The 20,922-nt window shown below is 43.8% G+C and overlaps 1 protein-coding gene and 1 pseudogene across 1 annotated transcript in view; one reads left to right on the top strand and one right to left on the bottom strand.

The window, feature by feature from the left end:
• Positions 1–1,877, bottom strand: part of LOC149972332 (uncharacterized) — a 180,095-nt pseudogene extending 178,218 nt beyond the window's left edge.
• LOC110503540 (glutamate receptor ionotropic, kainate 4-like) overlaps positions 1–20,922 on the top strand; it is a 433,335-nt gene that overhangs the window by 159,816 nt on the left and 252,597 nt on the right. The window lies entirely within an intron of this gene.

Here is a 20,922-nt window from a genome sequence, read left to right on the forward strand (position 1 = left end):
TTTTGACCCTTGACCCTCCTGACTCCGAGCTTGCCTGCCTGACCACTGTGCCTGCCCCTGAGCCTGCCTGGCAACCTGTACCTTTGCCCCCCTCTGGGTTACCGACCTCTGCCTTACCCTGACTCTGAGCCTGCCTGCTGCCCGGTACTGTTGCTCCACCTCGACCTGTCTATTGCCTGCCCCTGTTGGGATATTAAACTGTTGTTTACTCGACGTGGTCTGCATCTGGGTCTTACCTTGATACCTGATGGAAAGCATGTATACTTATTTCAAAGAAGGTTTGTGGCTTACTAATAAGATGTTCCATTTTAAACCGTTCTTATTCACTTTCAAGAAAATTTTATACTGTGACGCAATTATACTCTGACTTCTTTTCACATTGTTTTTCTCTTAACAATAATTGCTGATAAATCCATACTTTTGTACAATATTTCCCACCGTGTTTCCTTCAACCTTTCATGTTGTTCTACATGTTATGCTAATGTATTATCTTATCCTGCGAGTGAGCCAAGTTGACTTAACAAAGGGGTGTTTTAACTTCCTATCAACACTTTCTGACAGAATTCTCCAAAAGGAGGACTTTGGAGAATGTCGGTCAATTTCCTAATTAGTTACTTTTACCATATTTACAGAAATTAAATATCTAGAGAGCAAGCCAGGTTTACATTAACATACATACTTTGTTCATGTGACTGCAGCATGCAATGTTGAAGGTGGCAGCCTTGAGGTTAGAGCGTTGGGCCAGTGTGTAACGGCATCCCTCATCATCTGAGGAAGAGTAAGAAGGATCGGACCAAAGCGCAGCTCAGGACAGACGGGAGGCTCTGGCAGCTCAGGACAGACGGGCGGCTCTGGCAGCTCAGGACAGACGGGCGGCTCTGGCAGCTCAGGACAGACGGGCGGCTCTGGCAGCTCAGGACAGACGGGCGGCTCTGGCAGCTCAGGACAGACGGGCGGCTCTAGCCTGGAGAGAGAACCTGGAGGGAGGAGACGGAGAGACAGCCTGGTGCGTGGGGCTGCCACAGGACCCTCCAGGCTGGGGAGAACTACAGGAGGCCTGGTGCGTGGAGGAGGCACCGGATGGACCGGGCTGTGGGGGAGCTCTGGAGCTCTGGTGCGCAGCCTTGGCACCACTAATCCAGGCTGGATGACCACTTTAGCCCGGACCCTCCAGAGTGCAGGCACAGGTTGAACCGGGCTGTGGGTGAGCACTGGAGATCTGGTGCATACTACTCGCACCTCTCCCTTAGGCTCAATGCCCACATTCGCCGGGCCGGGCGGAGCGCAGGCATAAGAAGCACTGCACTCTCCCAGCGCCCCGGCAGTGCCGGTGCAGGATACCCTGGGCCGAAACGGCGTACCGGAGACCAGACACGCTGAGCCGGCACAACACACCCTAGCTGGATGCCCACTCTCACATGGCACTTGCATGGGGCTGGCATATAGTGCTCTGGGCTATGAGCGCGTACTTGCGACACCGTGCGCACCACCGCATAACACGGTGCCTGACCAGTACAACGCTGCTTTCGGTAAGCACGAGGAGTGGGCTCAGGTCTCCAACCTGACTCTCCCACACTCCCCGTGTGCCCCCTCCCCCCCAAAAATTGCCTGTAGCGCTGCCGTGCTACCTTCTCATATCGCCGCCGCTCAGCTTTCGCTGCCTCCACTTCTTCCTTGGGGCGGTGATATTCCCCAGCCTGTGCCCAGGGTCCCTTGCCGTCTAAAATCTCCTCCCATGTCCATGAGTCCAAAGAACATTGCTGCTCGATACTACGCTGCTTGGTCCTTGTTTGGGGGGTGTTTCTGTAACGGCATCCCTCGTCATCTGAGGAAGCGTAAGAAGGATCGGACCAAAGCGCAGCGTGGTAAGTGTTCATGATTATTTAATAGAACTCTGAATGACAAAAACAACAAGAGACCGAAATGAAACTGGAACAGTTCTGTATGGTGCAGACACAAAACAGAAAACAAACACCCACAACAAAAATGGGGAAAACAGGCTACCTAAGCCTCTGATTGAGAACCATACTAGGCCAAACACATAGAAATATAACATAGAAAAAAGAACATAGACTACGCACCCCAACTCACGCCCTGACCAACCTAACACAAAGACATAAAAAAGGAACTAAGGTCAGAACGTGACTCAGTGAATGAAAGGCAATGGTGATCCCACTCCCTGTGTGTGTCTCAGGGGGAGTTGGGATATGCAAAAACACATTTCCATTAGACACACAATTGTGTAACAGGACAAATATAAGCAACCCCAAAATTATGACTGTGTAGCCCAGGGGTACCATTTTATCAGTTGCAGTGCAGTGCGTAGTGCACTCCAGGAACAGGGTTGCCTAGCCCAGTATGACATGGCCCATGCAGGAATCAAACCCATGACCCTGGTGTTGCCAGCACTATACTCTAACCCCCTGAGCCAAGAACCACGGGTGTTTCACAGAAATAGTAACTGACTGTTAATGATGTAAGCGATATAGCATACTTAACCTATTCCACAAACTAGACAAAGCCCCTAGAGATAGCATGCTCATACAGGCTGCATTGTGCATTTTAAACAAGCATGCATATAACTTGTCTGATGAGATCGACACCATATTTTTCACATTTTCTCCTACTATGATTTATTACTGGTATATCATCATAGCTATGTATATATGAACATTCCCGTGTCCATTATCCCAGTAACTGTAGATTACCTCCCTTATTGTTTTGTGTGTATTTACAGAAGCTTCTAAGCTTGAACGAGTTATGGAAAAAAACTCTCAACTCTTGATTTTATGCTGACAGTTTAACACAATTGGCAGATTCTCATTTCATTTTTTGTACTTTAAACACATTTACTTTACCAGACAACTCTTTTCCCTTTATTTAACTAGGCAAGTCAGTTAAGAACAAATTCTTATTTACAATGACGGCCTAGGAACAGTGGATTGACTGCCTTGTTCAGGGGCAGAACGACAGATTTTTACCTTGTCAGCTCAGCTATTCGATCTAGCAACCTTTCAGTTACTGGCCCAACGCTCTAACCACTAAGCTACCTGCTGCCCCAATATAGGACTATGAAATGGCTTTGGGTGTTGCCTAGCAACTACTTTAGCTTGTTTTGTTTATTCTTTGACAAAATAGTCTGCCTTCCAATTACTTTAATGAATATAGTCCATTGTAGCAGCTTTTCTAGATTTGTTAGATTTCTAACAAATGCATCTGGCTGCTGAGAAAATGGACAAAAGAGGACCTTGATTGCTATGGGAACATACACTGAGTGTACAATTGAATTGCACCCCCTTTGCTCTCAAAACAGCCTCAATTCATCAGGGCATGGATTCTACAAGGTGTCGAAAGCGTTCTATAGGGATGCTGGCCCATGTTGACTCCAATGCTTCCCACAGTTGTGTCAAGTTGGCTGGATGTCCTTTGGGTGGTGGATCATTACTGATACACACGGGAAACTGGTAAGCGTGAAAAACCCAGCAGCGTTGCAGTTGTTGACACACTCAAACCGGAACCCCTGGAACCTAGTACCATACCCCGTTCAAAGGCACAGCCTTATTTTTTTTTTTTTATTTTTTACCTTTATTTAACCAGGCAAGTCAGTTAAGAACAAATTCTTATTTTCAATGACGGCCTGGGAACAGTGGGTTAACTGCCTGTTCAGGGGCAGAACGACAGATTTGTACCTTGTCAGCTCGGGGGTTTGAACTCACAACCTTCCGGTTACTAGTCCAACGCTCTAACCACTAGGCTACCCTGCCGCCCGTAGGTAAATCAATTCAAAATTGATTGAATTAATATTTTTTCTCATCAATTCTACACACAATACCCAATAATGACAAAGGAAAAACAGCTTTTTATACATTTTAACCAAATTGTAAAAGATAAATGCCTTAATTACATAAGTATTCAGACCCTATGCTAAATGACTCGAAATTGAGCTCAGGTGCATCCTGTTTCCATTGATCATACTTGAGATGTTTCTACATTTTGATTGGAGTCCACCTGTGGTAAATTCAATTGATTGGACATGATTTGGAAAGGCACACAGTTGGCAGTGCATGTCAGATCAAAAACCAAGCAGCAAGGTCAAAGGAATTGTCCATAGTGCTTCAAGACAGGATTGTGTTGAGGCACAGATCTGGGGAAGGGTACAAAAACATATCTGCAGCATTGAAAGGTCCCCAAGAACACAGTGGCCTCCATCATTCTTAAATGGAAGACGTTTGGAACCACCAAGACTTCCCCGAGAGCTGGCCGCCCAGCCAAACTGAGCAATCAGGGGAGAAGGGCCTTGGTCAGGGAGGTGACCACTCTGACAGAGCTCCAGAGTTCCTCTGTGGAGATGGGAGAACCTTCCAGAAGGACAACCATCTCTGCAGCACTCCACCAATCAGGCCTTTATGGTAGAGTGGCCAGAAGGAAGCCACTCCTCAGTAAAAGGCACATGACAGCCACTTTGAGTTTGCCTAAAGGCACCTAAAGGACTCTCAGACCATGAGAAACAAGATTCTCTGGTCGGATGAAACCAAGACTGGCATTGTTGGCCTGAATGCCAAGCATCACGTCTGTAAGAAACCAGACACCACTCATCATCTGGCCAATACCATCCCTACGGTGAAGCATGGTGGTGGCAGCATCATGGTATGGGGATATTTTTCAGCGGCAGGGACTGGGAGACTAGTCAGATTCGAGGGAAAGATGAATGGAGCAATGTACAATGAGTTCCTTGATGAAAACCTGCTCCAGAGTGCTCAGGATCTCAGACTGGGGCAAAGGTTCACCTTCCAACAGGATAACGACCCTAAGCACAAAGCCAACACAATGCAGGAGTGGCTTCAGGCCAAGTCTCTGAATGTCTTCAAGTGACCCAGCCAGAGCCCGGACTTGAACCCGATCGAACATCTCTGGAAAAGCCTGAAAATAGCTGTGCAGCGACGCTCTCCATCCAACCTGATCGAGCTTGAGAGGATCTGCAGAGAAGAATTTGAGAAATTCCCCAAATACAGGTGTGCCAAGCTTGTAGCATCATACCCAGAAGACTTGAAGCTGTAATCGCTGCCAAAGGTGCTTCAACAAAGTACTGAGAAAAATGTCTGAATAGTTATGTAAATGTATTATTTCATATTTTTTGTTATATACATTTACTGAGTAAAGTGTCTGAATACTTATGTAAATACAGTGCCTTGTGAAAGTATTCGGCCCCCTTGAACTTTGCGACCTTTTGCCACATTTCAGGCTTCAAACATAAAGATATAAAACTGTATTTTTTGGTGAAGAATCAACAACAAGTGGGACACAATCATGAAGTGGAACGACATTTATTGGATATTTCAAACTTTTTTAACAAATCAAAAACTGAAAAATTGGGCGTGCAAAATTATTCAGCCCCTTTACTTTCAGTGCAGCAAACTCTCTCCAGAAGTTCAGTGAGGATCTCTGAATGATCCAATGTTGACCTAAATGACTAATGATGATAAATACAATCCACCTGTGTGTAATCAAGTCTCCGTATAAATGCACCTGCACTGTGATAGTCTCAGAGGTCCGCTAAAAGCGCAGAGAGCATCATGAAGAACAAGGAACACACCAGGCAGGTCCGAGATACTGTTGTGAAGAAGTTTAAAGCCGGATTTGGATACAAAAAGATTTCCCAAGCTTTAAACATCCCAAGGAGCACTGTGCAAGCGATAATATTGAAATGGAAGGAGTATCAGACCACTGCAAATCTACCAAGACCTGGCCGTCCCTCTAAACTTTCAGCTCATACAAGGAGAAGACTGATCAGAGATGCAGCCAAGAGGCCCATGATCACTCTGGATGAACTGCAGAGATCTACAGCTGAGGTGGGAGACTCTGTCCATAGGACAACAATCAGTCGTATATTGCACAAATCTGGCCTTTATGGAAGAGTGGCAAGAAGAAAGACATTTCTTAAAGATATCCATAAAAAGTGTTGTTTAAAGTTTGCCACAAGCCACCTGGGAGACACACCAAACATGTGGAAGAAGGTGCTCTGGTCAGATGAAACCAAAATGGAACTTTTTGGCAACAATGCAAAACGTTATGTTTGGCGTAAAAGCAACACAGCTGAACACACCATCCCCACTGTCAAACATGGTGGTGGCAGCATCATGGTTTGGACCTGCTTTTCTTCAGCAGGGACAGGGAAGATGGTTAAAATTGATGGGAAGATGGATGGAGCCAAATACAGGACCATTCTGGAAGAAAACCTGATGGAGTCTGCAAAAGACCTGAGACTGGGACGGAAATTTGTCTTCCAACAAGACAATGATCCAAAACATAAAACAAAATCTACAATGGAATGGTTCAAAAATAAACATATCCAGGTGTTAGAATGGCCAAGTCAAAGTCCAGACCTGAATCCAATCGAGAATCTGTGGAAAGAATTGAAAACTGCTGTTCACAAATGCTCTCCATCCAACCTCACTGAGCTCGAGCTGTTTTGCAAGGAGGAATGGGAAAAAATGTCAGTCTCTCGATGTGCAAAACTGATAGAGACATACCCCAAGCGACTTACAGCTGTAATCGCAGCAAAAGGTGGCGCTACAAAGTATTAACTTAAGGGGGCTGAATAATTTTGCACGCCCAATTTTTCAGTTTTTGATTTGTTAAAAAAGTTTGAAATATCCAATAAATGTTGTTCCACTTCATGATTGTGTCCCACTTGTTGTTGATTCTTCACAAAAAAATACAGTTTTATATCTTTATGTTTGAAGCCTGAAATGTGGCAAAAGGTCGCAAAGTTCAAGGGGGCCGAATACTTTCGCAAGGCACTGTATATTTTATATTTTTGTTGTTGTATATATTTGCATTTCTAAAAACCTCATTATAGGATATTGTGTGTAGATTGATGGGGGAAAAAAAAACAATTTAATGAATTTTAGAATAAGGCTGTAATGTAACAAAATGTGGAAATGTCAAGGGGTCTGAATACTTTCCGAATGCTCTGCATGTCTCAACTGTCTCCAGGCTTAAAAATCCTTATTTTACCTGCCTTGTCCCCTTCACCTACACTGATTGAAGTGGATTTAACAAGTGACATCAATAAGGGATAATAGCTTTCACCTGGTCAGTCTATCTCATGGGAAAAAGCAGTTGCTCCTAATGTTTTGTACACCTGTTGTAAATGCAAATGGGATGATACTGTATATGGTGATGCAGCTGTATTATCCTATTGTACATATATGGAAAAAAATAGTCGGGAAAAAAATGATTTACCCAAGTGATGCCAAAGTACTAAAACCTTTTTCTGCCACTGTGAGGGTATTTCTCACATAGGCAGCGCTCATTACGGGAAATCGATCTGCGTTCAAAATGTCCTTCACATATTTACAGGTATGTATGAGTAGTAATCGGGAGGATCAATGTCTTTTCGTAGCTGATATGTCAGTCAGTTTAAAATGCCACCAATCTTTTGGAACACACGAGTGTTTCCTATCCACTCTTCTCAGGGCTGTGCAGAAACAGCAATGCTTGTTAAACTAGGGCTGTCACACTGGCTGACATCAATGACATATTACTGGGCTGCCGCTTCGTAGGTCTTCTGTGGAGACTGCCGGAGAGGTGAGGTTTGCATCCCAAATGGCACCCTATTTACTCTATATTGCACTTCTTTTAACCGGGGTGGCAGGGCCAATACTAAAATTTTGACTAGAGCCCTGGCCCTGGTCAAAATGTGCACTGTGGAGGGAATAGGGTGCCGTTTGGAACGTAGACACAGTAGGTATCCGTGGTCCTGTAAGAAGTTTAGGTGTGTTGATAACCAGCCCTATAAAGAATGCACATCAATGCGGATACACTGCTGAATGAGACACTGTTATGGATGCTGTTTCGACTGAGTCAATGTGGAATTGGTTTCATTTCCAATATCTTTGTCCAGTTTAATGTTTTTACCGGCAGTGTGACAAGGCTTTCTTTGAACTGAAAACTCCAGAGATATTAGCCACCGGGCTAATCTTTTAAAAAACGATACAATAGCGGTTGTGCCGCTGACCAGACAACGAACCAGAGCAATGTTCAATTACATGTCAGGGCGGTGAAAGAGAAACACTTTAATGTCCTGGTGGGAATGACAATTTAATGCCCACCATTTTTTCCTTATCTCATATTCATCATCCCATTTTCAGAGTTTGTTAGGAGATACTCTTAGGAGATGTAGATATTAAGAAGATGGTATCGTATGTGGCCTGGGTAGTCTATTGGTCAGTGCCACAGCCTATAGCATGTCTTCATTTATCTTTCACTCTCCCTCATCTATCCAATAAAACAGAAAATAAATCAAATATATCTTTAAAAAAAGAAGAAGGCATCATTGTTAATATGTCTACTGTAGCCTACATTTGTTTGGGACCAGTGGTCAACCTAATTCCTTGACATCTTTAGCTGTTGGGATGCAGTGGACTATTTTCTGCATCTCATCTTCAGGCTGCCTGGCAGTGGTGGCAGTGGCGGGACACCAGGGTGGTGGTGAGGCAGGGCTGGGAGGGGGAACTGGTGGGAGATGACTGCCATGCTTCAATATACCCCTGGCTCCTGGCCAAACCAAACATGTATCAGCGATCCAGCTTGCCTGCCATTTATTGGATGATGTAACTAGAGTTGCAGTAAATGAAATTGAATCATTTCATTTTCATTTCCACACAGCTGAGCTGTGGAATGCTTTAATAAGCCTTGGTGTTTGTGTGTGCGCGCATGTGTACATGTGTGTGTTCGTGACCACGTGTGTCTGTTCGTGTGTGCTTGCGTGTGTGTATGTGCGTTCGTGCACATCTACATGCATGCTCAGACATGCACATAATATTATGGAAAAAGGATAGATTCACAAGCCCTAGCCAATAATGTGGAACTAAATAACACTAACTTCCCTGCTGAAGGGTTAACACATCCCCATGACATTACTATCCTTTCCATCAGGCTTTATTCTTTGCAGTCGGCCTATTGTGAGGTGTAAAAATCCCTGGTTATTGCTGATTGACAACTCATTTTGTGCAAAGAGGTAATGATGGGGGAGTGGTTACCTGTGATACAAAATCTCAGTCAAGCGGGACTTTGACAACCAGTGACTAAGAATAATGTATTCCACAGTAAATGTAATAGCACAATCATTCATTTTACCAAGAAAATTCAGTTATTATGATGAAATACAGTGGGGCAAAAAAGTATTTAGTCAGCCACCAATTGTGCAAGCTCTCCCACTTAAAAAGATGAGAGAGGCCAGAAAATCACATTGTAGGATTTTTTATGAATTTATTTGCAAATTATGGTGGAAAATAAGTATTTGGTCACCTACAAACAGCAAGATTGACCTGTAACTTCTTCTTTAAGAGGCTCCTCTGTCCTCCACTCGTTACCTGTATTAATGGCACCTGTTTGAACTTGTTATCAGTATAAAAGACACCTGTCCACGACCTCAAACAGTCACACTCCAAACTCCACTATGGCCAAGACCAAAGAGCTGTCAAAGGACACCAGAAACAAAATTGTAGACCTGCACCAGGCTGGGAAGACTGAATCTGCAATAGGTAATCAACTTGGTTTGAAGAAATCAACTGTGGGAGCAATTATTAGGAAATGGAAGACATACAAGACCATAATCTCCCTCGATCTGGGCAAGATCTCAACCCGTGGGGTCAAAATGATCACAAGAACGGTGAGCAAAAATCCCAGAACCACACGGGGGGACCTAGTGAATGAACTGCAGAGAGCTGGGACCAAAGTAACAAAGCCTACCATCAGTAACACACTACGCCACCAGGGACTCAAATCCTGCAGTGCCAGACATGTCCAGGCCCGTCTGAAGTTTGCTAGAGAACATTTGGATGATCCAGAAGAAGATTGGGACAATGTCATATGGTCAGATGAAACCAAAATATAACTTTTTGGTAAAAACTCAACTCGTCGTGTTTGGAGGACAAAGAATGCTGAGTTGCATCCAAAGAACACCATACCTACTGTGAAGGATGGGGGTGGAAACATCATGCTTTGGGGCTGTTTTTCTGCAAAGGGACCAGGATGACTGATCCGTGTAAAGGGAAGGAATGAATGGGGCCATGTATCATGAGATTTTGATTGAAAACCTCCTTCCATCAGCAAGGGCATTGAAGATGAAATGTGGCTGGGTCTTTCAGCATGACAATGATCCCAAATACACTGCCCGGGCAACGAAGGAGTGGCTTCGTAAGAATCATTTCAAGGTCCTGGAGTGGCCTAGCCAGTCTCCAGATCTCAACCCCATAGAACATCTTTGGAGGGAGTTGAAAGTCTGTGTTGCACAGCAGCAGCCCCAAAACACCACTGCTCTAGAGGAGGTCTGCATGGAGGAATGGGCCAAAATACCAGCAACAGTGTGTGAAAACCTTGTGAAGACTTACAGAAAACATTTGACTTCTGTCATTGCCAACAAAGGGTATATAACAAAGTATTGAGATAAACTTTTGTTATTGACCAAATACTTATTTTCCACCATAATTTGCAAATAAATTCATTAAAAATCCTTCAATGTGATTTTCTGGATTTTGTTTTCTGTTTTTGTCTGTCATAGTTGAAGTGTACCTATGATGAAAATTACAGGCCTCTCTCATCTTTTTAAGTGGGAGAACTTGCACAATTGGTGGCTGACTAAATACTTTTTTGCCCCACTGTATAGCGTTTATTCAAAGAGAATAAACACATACTTTTTTGATGTGTGGCACCAACAAGAACAGAACCTACAAACCTTGACAGTGGAAGCACCATGCTCTCCCAACAGAGCCACACAGGACCCCCAAATTAATAGCAGTGGGATTTCTATTGGTAATAGCTCAAGCTGTTACAATGGGTGCATCCCAAATGGCACCATATTCTCTATTACTTTTGACCATAGAGAATAGGGGGCCATTTGGGACACAGGCAATGCCTTATAGCCAACAGTTCAAGAATTAAGGTAGTTTCCTATCTGATATGTCCATTGGCTTTTTTTGTTGTTGTTCACTCCAGAGAATTTGTGATTGTTTTTGTTATTAGGATTTCATACCATTCCTGGAATAGGCCAAGGTACACACACACAAACACACACACCGTCTTGTACAACTAACTTTGTGGGGGGGACACAATTCAGTCACATTCAAATTCCTATTTTCCCTAAACCTAATCTGTACCCTAACCTTAACCCAAAAACCTAACCTTAACCCTAGCTCCTAACCCTAAACCTCATTCTAACCCTAACACTAATTCCAACATTAGCCCTAAACCCCCTAGAAATAGCGTTTGACCTTGAGGGAACCAACAAAATGTCCCCAGTTGTCCAACTTTCTGTTTGTTTACTAAGCACGTCCACACACACTATTGTCATGTCTGGCATACTGTTGTGGCTCCATAAAAGCCCTATAGTAAATGGGTAGCGTTTATGTAATGGGGAAGATTGTGCTTTGATTCCTCTCTCTATTGATTTCACATGTATAGAAATAGATGCATCCACCTTTTTTCTATGGAGACAGCAACATATGGAGAGAGCTGTGCTGGCACCAGGCATGGACTCAGTTAATATCCAGGGTCATGGTGCCCCTGATGTAGTGCTCCAGTGTGCAATTAAAGGACGGAACTAGCAGTGCGCATTCAGCTGTGATTATTTCTGTATAATATGGTGTCTTTTGGGACTCGATATTACTGCAGAGTACATGAGGACTGTAGTGTTAGCGGTGGAGGAGATAAGAAGACGTGGCAGTCACTGACAAAGAGCCCGTTGCTGCTCGATATGGGGTGGACTAGCTTACTGCTAATGAATCTTCCCTCCTAGGCTGTATGTGTTGTGTTTCACTGCGGTGATAGTTTTTCTTGCATCCATAACCATTTGCCCGGGGGCCTCGGCGTGCTTTGTTTGTTTGTATCACTTTCTCTCATCACTTTACAGAATCATTTCTGGATATTGTGTCCATTTTTTTTTTTTCATCCTGAAACAACAGTGCCTGGAACACATCACACAATTAAGTTACAACCTAAATGGCACCCTATTCCCTGTATAGTGTATAGGGCTCTGACTAGGGCTCTATGGGCCCTAGTCAGAAGTAGTGCACTATATAGGGAATAGGATGCCATTTGAGATGCATACATAGAGAGAATCGAAGGAAGAAAGTGGTCCAATCATGACCACAGTCAAGAACATGGCAGGGTTTTCTTGTGTTATCCCTACACATCCCCTCAAAGGCCTGGAAGAGAGGGCCCCCACTGGGGAGAGGCCAGACGGGATTCAAAGACAGCCCTCATTACAGAGGTCTTGAGCTGCAAGACAACTCTTAAGCCTTTCTAGAACAACCAGCTCTCCTTCTCCTGCCACGAAAAACCTCCCAACACCTCCATGACAGGCCTGGCTTTCCCCGGCTCTCTGATCTGCCTGCTCGTCTCTTTCCCTCACGCACAGAACCACAAATGACACTCTAACCTCCGCTGGCCTCTGCCCTCCTCATTACCTGCTCGCGAGCCATTGTCTCCCAGACTGTGAGACACGATCACAGCATTCTAGTACATGGTAGTCTGGTCCTCCCTTTACAGTGGAATGAGGCTGTTCAGAGGAGCAGAAGTGATGTTACTCAGGCTCACGCTCGCACGCACACGCACACAGACTTTTATGTAGACACCCATGCGCACACACACCTATGCAAGCACACACACACAGCTTTGTATGCAGGCACACACACACCACAGACTCCCACTCCCCCTCCCCCACACACACGGGACGTGCCACCTCTCCTCAGTCTGCAGAGCGAGGAGCAGCAGAGAACCCTTGTGTAATTAACATACTTTCATACATGAACTCCCACAGATTAGGATGATCTCTAAAATTCAATAAACCAAAGGCTGAAAGAGAGAGTGCTATACCAGATGGTTGCTACACTAATTTACTTTCAGGCAGTGTGTTATTTATCATGAATGCATGCACAGCCCATGTTAGAACATATTCTAAAAAGGCTCCTAGGTACATTACAAATTTTACTGTCATATTTTTGGGTCTGCTACATCAATTCACCTTTAAAGCCATTGTGAGCGAGGCACGTTACTTGGTTAGGACCTGTCCAGATTTCAGCTACAGGGTGTTGAACTACAGAATACTTTACTTTACTTTACCAATTCTATTTTACATTCTACATTTTAGTCATTAAGCAGCTCCTCTTCTCCAGAGTGACTTACTTAGTTCCTGCGATAGACTAGCGTCCTGTCCAGGGGGTCTACTTGTACATGAAGCTACTTCACGCTACAGCAACAGGAGATAGGCTACTGCCCTACGGGCCAATCTGGTTCAGACTAAGCTTCTTACTACAACATTTAGCATAGTAAAGTAGCATCCGTTGTGCCCATTCAAAGAGTGACAGTCCAAAACCTGCAGCATCCATTGGAGCTGACCCGTCCTCTCCAGAGGAAAAACAGAAACTTTCAGTAAATGTGATCCAAAGCAACAAACAGTCAGCGGGCAGCGAAACGACCACAGGGAATTGTACTTCAACACTATAGCAGAACTTTTCTTTGATTGAGGACGCCTGGTAAGGTTTAGCGCCTCGTTTGTACACCAGCCATAAAAACAACAGGCAAAGACAGAGTGGTGAGTTACGACACAGTGCTCTATAATCCAGAATGTGTTCTTCCTCACCATTCCCTGACGTGCTATGTTTCATCCCCGCAACAGTGTATATTGATCTCAGGCAGGATTGTGTATCGTGTATTGGCTTTTCATCAGTGCTCAATCTGAAACTATTTGTGGCATGATTTTTTTTCTTCTCCACTTAGTGTAATACAAGCGATCAAAGTTCATTCGAGTTGCCACTTCGTTAATTATCCTGCCCCCTCCCTCAAAAAAGTAATGTGAAAAAGTAGATTTTCAACCAGGGCTTGATATTCTTAGAGTTGATACGGGTTGGGCCGGCCCGGGCTTATGGTTTGTGCAACATTATAACCTGTTTGAGACCAACGCTTGGCTTTGTACAGAAGCGTGCCTGTATCTCTCACAGAACTAGAATGAGATTAACTTGATACGATCACTCTTTCTGCTCTGATAGACAAGAGCCTGCAACTCTCATCTCTCCATCGTTGCACTTCATCATTTATTTCCTTATAGAATCATAGCCGAGCAAAGGGTTCTGGAGGTGCTGCAGCACCCCTAATGAATTGAAATACATTGAAATACATCTGCCAAAGTAATAGAATTACTGCTTTCTGTTCAGAAATAAATGAAATAATTCAGAATAGCCTACTACTATTACTACTACTATTGTATTTGAAATATTGCGAAAAGACTGTTTGCCTGCATGCTGTTCACTGACAGATTTGCCACGTGTTCCAGGCTGTAGGCTAGCAAAATAGTAGATGAGATTTTGGCATGAATGCATTGGCCATCACCGGTGAGTGAGCTGCGCATCATTGGGTAAGTCAGTGAAACTGGAAAGTAGTTTTAGCACTCAAACTTCATCTTCATATTGTACCAACAATGTGTCTCCAAAGACCTAGGCCTAGGCTATTGATGGATTCAAGACAAGGTTGCTTTTATTGATCTCAGATTCTCAGTGTGTCAGTCAGTGTCAAAGTAACCTGTCGTTTCAATCATTTGTGCGGTATTAAAAAAGATTCTGCCACAAATCGAATTGGCATAATACAAAAATCCCCATAGAAATCTGTCAGTTTCAGCTAGAGATATTTGTTTTTTGTAATGGATGAGTCTCAATCCACCACATACACCGATGTCGCACTTCCGCATCTGCAGTGAAAGGTGACAGAGCTAGAGAAATGTTTGTCAGACCATTAGACATCCCGAAAATTGGTATTCTCACAAAATCCTCTGTAGCATCTGAAAAGTTTGGCCTAAAAATGATTATGGAAAAATTAGACTCTCACGAACACGTTGGTTGTTTTGCTCTAGGACGCCCACAGGCATCACAAGACTCGTCTGAAGGTCCCCTGGTACCAGTTGAAAAAATGCATGAAAGTACACTGAACAAAAATATAAACGTGTTGGTCCCATGTTTTATGAGCTGACATAAAATATGTCAGAAACTTTCCATACGCACGTAAAGCTTATTTCTCTCAAATTTTGGGAGTGTGTAGACTGCAGGAATGTCAACCAGAGCTGAATGTTCACTTCTCTACCAATGTCGTTCTAAAGAATTTGTCAGTACTTCCAACCGCAGACTACGTGTAACCACGCCAGCCAAGACCTCCACATCCGGCTTCTTCACCTGCGGGATTGTCTGAGACCAGCCACCCAGACAGCTGATGAAACTGTGGGTTTACACAACCTAAGAATTTCTGCACAAACTGTCAGAAACCGTTTCAGGGAAACTCATGTGTATGCTTGTTGTCCTCACCAGGGTCTTGACCTGACTGCAGTACGGCGTCGTAACTGACTTCAGGGGGGAAATGCTTACCTTTCGATAGCCACTGGCATTCTGGAGAAATGTGCTCTTCACGGATGAATCCTGGTTTTAACTCTACCGGGCAGATGGGAGACAGCGTGTATGGCGTCGTATGACTGAGCGGTTTGCTAATGTCAATGGTGGCGGTGGGGTTATGGTATGGGCAGGCAGGCATAAGCTACGGACAAGGACCACATTTACATTTTATCGATGGCAATTTGAATGAGATTCCGTGGCGAGATCCTGAGGCCCATTGTCGTGCCACTCATCCCCGCCATCACATCATGTTTCAGCATGATAATGCACGGCCCCATGTCGCAAGGAGCTGTACACAACTGAGCAGTCCGTTGAGCATGTTTGGGATGCTCTGGGTCAACATGTACGACAGCATGTACCAGTTCCCACCAACATTCCACAGGCCACAATCAACAGCCTGATCAACTCTACGTGAAGAAGATGTGTCGAGCTACGAGGCAAATGGTGGACACACCAGATACAGACTGGTTTTCTGATCCACGCCCCTTATAAAAGGCATCTGTGACCAACAGATGCATGTCTGTGTTCCCAGTCATGTGAAATCAATGGAGTAGGGCCTAATGAGTTTATTTCAATTGACTTATTTCCTTATATGAACTCATTAGTTTGTTATGGATTCTCATTAGTTTGTTATGATCTGTGCTGCGCCTTATGAGTCATGATTTAATTGTTTAAGCCTTTTCCTGTCAGACTAGTCATGCCATTAAATTGAGCAACCATGGATAAGTGCAGCACCATTACAACTGTGGGAAAGGACAATACAATGGGAAAACACAGTCATACACTGCAGGAGTGGGTCCAAAAATATGGCTTGCTATACAAGCCTCGGGATTGAATATCCTTCCACGGGGGGACTTATGCAAGCGCACTCCGGAAACATTACACATTCTCATTTACAACGTAACCCACAGAGAGGAAGAGCATATTAACACATCTTTGTAAAGGCTTTTTTTTTTACAGATGGATTGGGAATCATATTTGGATTACCACGGAAAGAACATGACAACCCCCCACAAAACCCAGCATGCTTAATCTCCATGCTCATTTCCTGTATAGAAGCATTACTGCTTAATTAGTATGCTGACAACCCCGCACTGAGAAAAGCATCACAATACCTGTGAAATTACCTTTTACTGCCGACGGGTCGCTTACGCTGCTTTTGGAAGAAAAAAAAAAGTCTGTCTACATTTTTGGATGAGGTTCAGATTCAGTCTTCTTCTCCACTTAGAGAATTCCGGTAGGATGATTACCCTCTCAACAACAAGTTGGCTTTGCATGTTAAACTCTTAAGGATCCGCCCCTTTTCTTCAATTTTCGCCTGAAATGACATACTCAAATCTAACTGCCTGTAGCTCAGGCCCTGAAGCAAGGATATGCATATTCTTGGTACCATTTGTAAGGAAACACTTTGAAGTTTGTGGAAATGTGAAAGGAATGTAGGAGAACACACTTTGTAGTATATTTTACACAATAGATCTGGTAAAAGATAATACAAAGAAAAAAAACAACTGTTCTTTTGTATTTTTTTTTGTACCATCATCTTTGAGATGCAAGAGAAAGGCCATCATGTATTATTCCAGCCCAGGTACAATATACATTTTGGCCACTAGATGACAGCAGTGTATGTTCACAGTTTTAGACTGATCCAATGAACCATTGCATTCCTGTTCAAAAGTTTGTATCAAGAGTGCCCAAATATGCCTAATTTGTTTATTAATAACTTTTTATGTTCAAAATTGTGCACTCTCCTCAAACAATAGCATGGTATTCTTTCAAATCAAAATCAAATGTATTTGTCACATACACATGGTTAGCAGATGTTAATGCGAGTGTAGCGAAATGCTTGTGCTTCTAGTTTCGACAATGCAGTAATGACCAACGAGTAATCTAACCTAACAATTCCAAAACTACTACCTTATACACACAAGTGTAAAGGGATAAAGAATATGTACATAAAGATATGAATGAGTGATGGTACAGAACGGCATAGGCAAGATGCAGTAGATGGTATCGAGTACAGTATGTACATATGAGATGAGTAATGTAGGGTATGTAAACAAAGTGGCATAGTTTAAAGTGGCTAGTGATACATGTATTACATAGAGTACAGTATATACATATACATATGAGATGAATAATGTAGGGTATGAAAACATTATATTAAGTAGCATTGTTTAAAGTGACTAGTGATATATTTTACATCAAGTCAAGTCAGTGTGTTGGCTGCAACCACTCAATGTTAGTGGTGGCTGTTTAACAGTCTGATGGCCTTGAGATAGAATCTGTTTTTCAGTCTCTCGGTCCCTGCTTTGATGCACCTGTACTGACCTTGCCTTCTGGATGATAGCGGGGTGAAGAGGCAGTGGCTCGGGTGGTTGTTGTCCTTGATGATCTTTATGGCCTTCCTGTGACATCGGGTGGTGTAGGTGTCCTGGAGGGCAGGTAGTTTGCCCCGGTGATGCGTTGTGCAGACCTCACTACCCTCTGGAGAGCCTTATGGTTGTGGGCGGAGCAGTTGCCGTACCAGGCGGTGATACAGCCCGACAGGATGCTCTCGATTGTGCATCTGTAGAAGTTTGTGAGTGCTTTTGGTGACAAGCCGAATTTCTTCAGCCTCCTGAGGTTGAAGAGGCACTGCTGCGCCTTCTTCACTATGCTGTCTGTGTGGGTGGACCAATTCAGTTTGTCTGTGATGTGTACGCCGAGGAACTTAAAACTTACTACCCTCTCCCCTACTGTCCCATCGATGTGGATAGGGGGGTGCTCCCTCTGCTGTTTCCTGAAGTCTACAATCATCTCCTTTGTTTTGTTGACGTTGAGTGTGAGGGCTCTCACCTCCTCCCTGTAGGCCGTCTCGTCGTTGTTGGTAATCAAGCCTACCACTGTAGTGTCGTCCGCAAACTTGATTATTGAGTTGGAGGCGTGCATGGCCACGCAGTCGTGGGTGAACAGGGAGTACAGGAGAGGGCTCAGAACGCACCCTTGTGGGGCCCAATGTTGAGGATCAGCGGGTGGAGATGTCCCAGGGTCTCGAGCTTGATGACGAGTTTGGAGGGTACTATGGTGTTTAATGCTGAGCTGTAGTCGATGAACAGCATTCTCACATAGGTTTTCCTCTTGTCCAGATGGGTTAGGGCAGTGTGCAGTGTGGTTGAGATTGCATCGTCTGTGGACCTATTTGGGTGGTAAGCAAATTGGAGTGGGTCTAGGGTGTCAGGTAGGGTGGAGGTGATATGGTCCTTGACTAGTCTCTCATAGCACTTCATGATGACGGAAGTGAGTCGTTTAGCTCAGTTACCTTAGCTTTCTTGGGAACAGGAACAATGGTGGCCCTCTTGAAGCATGTGGGAACAGCAGACTGGGATAAGGATTGATTGAATGTGTCCGTAAACACACCAGCCAGCTGGTCTGCGCATGCTCTGAGGGCGCGGCTGAGGGTTTCACTGTAATAGCTACTGTAAATTGGACAGTGCAGTTATATTAACAATAATTTAAGCTTTCTGCCAATATCAAATATGTCTTTGTCCTGGGAAATGTTCTTGTTACGTACAACATCATACTAATCGCATTAGCCTACGTTAGCTCAACCATCCCGTGGAAGGGACACCGATCCCGAAGAAGTTTTAAAACATGGATTGCTTGCCCTCAAGTGAATCTGTTTGCATATAAATATTTATATGTGTGGGTGGACCATTGTGGACCTGTTATTGTTTTAGCGTTAACATATTTTTTTCTTCACCTTAAATACAGTCTTCAGGTTTCACCTGGGGACTGAAGCCGTAGTCAAGAAAAGCTTAATGAAACATGAATAAGAGAAGGTATTACATACAAATGTCTGTCTCATGTGCCAGGGACTGTATCTCTTCTACATCTACTGAACACAAATATAAATGCAACATGCAACAATTTCAAAGATTTTACTGAGTTACAGCACATATAAGGAAATCAGAAAATTTAAATAAATTCATTAGAACCTAATATATGGATTTCACATGACTGGCCAGGGGAGCAGCCGTGTGTGGGCCTTGTAGGGCATAGGCCCACCCACTTGGCAGCCAGGACCAGCCAATCAGAAAGGGCTTTATTAGAGACAAAAAAAATACTCCTCAGCACCCCCCTCACCTCCCCTCAAACGATCCCGCAGGGGAAGAAGGTCCTGGGCTGGCGTTGTTACACGTGGTCTGCGGTTAAGAGGCCAGTTGGACGTACTGCCAAATTCTCTAAAACGACGTTGGTAGAGAAAATGAACATTAAATTATGTGGAAACAGCCCTGGTGGACATTCCTGCAGTCAGCATACCAATTGCACACTCCCTCAAAACTTAAGACATCTGTGGCATTGTGTTGTGCGACAAAACTGCACATTTTAAAGTGGCCTTTTATTGTCCCCAGCACAAGGTGCACCTGTCTAATTATCATGCTGTTTAATAAGCTTCTTGATATTCCACGTCTGTCAGGTGGACGGATTATCTTCGCAAAGGACAAATGCTCACTAACAGGGATGTAAACAAATTCGTGTACAAAATTTGAGAGAAATAAGCTTTTTGTGCGTATGGAAAATGTCTGTGATTTTTATTTCAGCTCATGTAGCATGGGACCAACACTTTAGATGTTGTGTTCATAATTTTGTTCAGTGTAGATAAGTTTGCTGATATCGAAAAGCATTTATTTGTATATTTATTTGCATAAGTACATATGCCATTATATGTACCACCCGGGACCACGGACATTCTCGAAACCCACATGAAAAAATATAAAAGTTTACTATAGTATTCTATCGAATTCTGCAGTAAACTGTAGTCATTTTTTTAATATCATTTTTTGGTCATTTTTAGCAGACGCTATTGTCCAGAGCGACAGGAGCGCGTACCACCCAATACATCACTGGGGCCAAGCTTCCTGCCTTCCAGGACCTATATACTAGGCGGTGTCAAGGGAAGACCCAAAAAACTCCAGTCACCCAAGTCATAGACCTTTCTCTCTGCTACCTCACAGCAAGCGGTACCGGAGCGCCAAGTCTAGTTCCAAAAGGCTCCTTAACAGCTTCTACCCCCAAGCCATAAGACTGCTGAACAATTAATGAAATGGCCACCCAGACTATTTGCATTGGTCACTTTACCCCTACCTATATGTACAAATTACCTTGACTGACCTGTACCTCCGCACACTCGGTAACGGTACCCCCTGTAAATAGCCTCATTATTGTTATTTTATTGTGTTACTGTACTTTATTTTAATTTATTTAGTTAATATTTTTTTAACTGCATTGTTGGTTAAGGGCTTGAAAGTAAGCATTTCATTGTAAGGTCTACACCTGTTGTATTTGGCGTATCTGACAAATACAATTTGATTGACAGATTTTTCACCTCGTTGGCTCAGGATTCCAACCAGCAACCTTTCGGTTATTGGCCCAACGCTCTTAACCACTAGGCTACCTGCTACCCCACAGTAGTATACTATTCTCCACACTGTAGTATCCCTTGAAC

This window comes from Oncorhynchus mykiss, chromosome 24 (assembly GCF_057628025.1).
Source record: "Oncorhynchus mykiss isolate SJ-2025 chromosome 24, ASM5762802v1, whole genome shotgun sequence".
Classification (NCBI taxonomy): domain Eukaryota; kingdom Metazoa; phylum Chordata; class Actinopteri; order Salmoniformes; family Salmonidae; genus Oncorhynchus; species Oncorhynchus mykiss.